We start from the raw sequence: 3,143 nt of genomic DNA, 5'->3' as shown, positions 1-3,143 counted from the left end.
TTTACTTACATTGTGTCATCACCATCTCTTGTTGAGCAACTCTTGAGAGGGATACAGTAGCTTACACCAGATCTGGGACCTAAAAGGGAGTCCTGCAGACTTGATTCATCAGGTTTTTCTTGTCGCTTAATTTACAACAACTGTCATAATATCTTTGACATTTCTGGAGAAGCTTTGTGAACTTGGCTCTAGTCTGAAGTTTGAAACGTCAGTGTGTTTACCAGTCAGTGAGGATTTAATGAAAGCCCCTTTCTGGTTGCACTGTGGGAAAAGTTGGACCTTTTGTAAATGATTGAGCAAGGGACAACTTTTAAGACTGAGAAATTAAGCCAAGACAGTGCCAAAAGACTGCAGTTCCGAAAATGGCCACTGGAGGCAGAGTCCAAAAAGAGCAAAAATAAACATGTTTAAAACTTGGTATTCAAAAGTTTTTTACTTTCCACTTACTAAGGTCCCTTCCCATGACAGGTATGCATGTGGTGTTTTTTTTTTTACAATGTAATTCAAAATAAATTCAAGTATATTTAAGTTACAGTATGTAAACTCTCACCACTAGATGTCAGTAAATTTGTTACGGCCGAGACCGTTTCAGACGAGTGACAGGACTCAAACGCAAGACGCCGAACAGCACATAAGTATATCTTAAGAATAATGTTTAATGTATACACAAAATATTCATAAACAAAAGGTGAGTGTAGACGTTAAACTAAATAACGATCTGGTCCGGGTCAGAGAGGACAGCTATTCCGAGGATTGGACTGGAAAGCAAGTCACAAAGGGTCCAGGAAAAGGTCGGGGTCACTGTAACAGAATGAAAATGTTCAAACATAGATAAGGAGGCATATGAATATGTTGTTTGGCTCAAAATCCTCCTTCGTACTGCGTACTTGCCAACGGAGGTCGGAGGTGGCATAGAGGAGGAGTAGTCCGGGTGTGTAAATCCAAAAGGTCCTGACGTGGAGGCAGAGAGGCAGGGAGGGAGTTTTGGTAATAGCCTGAGGGACTGCCAGAAGGTCCAGCATCCAAGTAGAAGCTCTTCGCCAGGGGTTAACAGTTAGGTGTAGCTAAAAAGGGAGGCGCACAAAAAACAAACATACAGTGAGGTAAGGTGATTCAAAACAAACACGTAAGGAAATTATGGTGGTGGCCTGCACTGACTGATGTTTAGCAGAGAATCTGGCGAAGAGAGATTGAGAACGCTGGCCTTATGAGTCCCCCGGCTAATTACCCACAGATGTCAGCGATCAGCAAAAACACTGAAGCCCCTCCCAGGGGTGGAGACGCCGGCTCGGAGGGAAACACACTGGCACACACCCGGACCATGACAAAATTGCAGTCAGATGAATTTTGTTTTCCTACCGCTTCCAATTCAAGTGCATAATCCTAGCTAACGGTCCGCTGCTGTAAGACAAACAACTCTGTTTTATCTGTAGTGAATTTAGACTATCAATATGCATCCATGTATGTTTACTCAAGAGGAGGCTGTAAAACTTTGGGAATGAGTAGATGGGTCAGTGACACTTCTGTCTAAAAACAGCTATTCTGAGAGGAGTTGCTGAGGGTATTCTGAAATTTTCTGTCAGTAAGTTTTTGCTGCTGTGAAACTTTCTTTGAAGTGGATCTCACATCGTTGGACTCTGTAGACACTATAAATAATTATCTTATATCATCTGAGAATCTAATGAAACAGTTTATCAGAGAAAGTCTAACGCTATCTGGCATAATGAATCTGCTATTAATTGTGAAAAACAAAGGTAATTGTGATAATATTGAGAATAAATAAGCATGTTTTTGCATGTTTTGTGTGCCAGACCCTTGACTTCAGTTCTGGAGGCTTGAGGAAGAGGTTGGCATTTTATCCAGATGCCGGTCAAGGTGTCCCATTCCTTCGCATTTCCTCTTCTTTGGTAAAAGCGACCACCTTCGAGGTGAGAAAACATAGGCATGATCTTTTATCTATTGAGTGTGCAAGTACAAACATAAACATTTGCGTTCTGTAGGCAAACGCATACGAGTTTTCTTCCCCTCTGCTGTACTACGTATGTGGCCGGTCTCTAGCCACATACATAAAACATAAAACATTAGGCAGAAGAGCAATTTACATCTCAGCCGCTGTATTCAAGATGGCAGGGCATCATGGCGACATTTGTAAACCTGTTTGTATGATTTTTAATGAATTATTTCAAAGTTTATGTGAATGCATCACTTTCTTGGAAGACTTAATTACACAATTAGCTTCTAGCTTGCTTACTTGCCACAAGTGCACTGTGCCACCTACCAATAGAAAGGAAAAAATAATGTGCATATTTCCACGAGAGAAATCCCACGCCGTCATTGACCGCTGCCATGATTCTAGCCCGCGTCACAGCGTCATGTGCGCTTTTTACATCCAACACAAAAACTGCAGTCGTGGTGCTTTCGATTGTACTCAGAACTCGGAAATTCTGCCTTCTGAATAGGAAGATGTAGGTAACACCAGACTGCAGATGAGCTGCATACAGGGCTGGACTGGGACAGAAAATTGGCCCGGGCATTTTGACTAGAGACCGGCCCCATTATAGGAAAAATCATAAAGCCTTTGAATGAAAATAAACACTGTTGTGACAGTGATGTACACTGTTCTGATGGTATATATGCATCAATCTATCAATCGTTTGTTGTAAGATTCAGATAATTATTTTTTAAAAGCTAGACATTTTAAATGAGAATAAGAAAGAAAAGTATTTCTTTGTGCCCCCCTTTCCCTGTTAATGCCCTACCTGGCCCCCTGGCAAAACTTTGCTAGACCCGCCCCTGCACAGTTACCAGCTGTCAGCTACCTAAAAAAGGATCCTGGTGTTATTTGTCTCTCAGAAACAGTTCATACAGTGGGGCAAAAAAGTATTTAGTCAGCCACCGATTGTGCAAGTTCCCCCACCTAAAATGATGACAGAGGTCAGTAATTTGCACCAGAGGTACACTTCAACTGTGAGAGACAGAATGTGAAAAAAAAATCCATGAATCCACATGGTAGGATTTGTAAAGAATTTATTCGTAAATCAGGGTGGAAAATAAGTATTTGGTCAATAACAAAAATACAACTCAATACTTTGTAACATAACCTTTGTTGGCAATAACAGAGGTCAAACGTTTACTATAGGTCT

At 41.2% G+C, this 3,143-nt stretch overlaps 1 long non-coding RNA gene across 1 annotated transcript; it reads right to left on the bottom strand.

The window, feature by feature from the left end:
- Window positions 1-652: 652 nt before the first annotated feature.
- Window positions 653-1,920, bottom strand: LOC102295260. Its single transcript, XR_006054621.1, has 3 exons — window positions 1,159-1,920; window positions 888-1,064; window positions 653-801 (listed from the first exon to the last, which is right to left on the bottom strand). It is a non-coding gene; the product is annotated as an uncharacterized LOC102295260 (long non-coding RNA).
- Between the last annotated feature and the right edge of the window lie 1,223 nt (window positions 1,921-3,143).

This window comes from Haplochromis burtoni, unplaced genomic scaffold (genome assembly GCF_018398535.1).
Source record: "Haplochromis burtoni strain Fernald_Lab_line unplaced genomic scaffold, NCSU_Asbu1 Contig_94, whole genome shotgun sequence".
Classification (NCBI taxonomy): domain Eukaryota; kingdom Metazoa; phylum Chordata; class Actinopteri; order Cichliformes; family Cichlidae; genus Haplochromis; species Haplochromis burtoni.
This window is presented reverse-complemented; position numbering and strand designations above follow the sequence as displayed.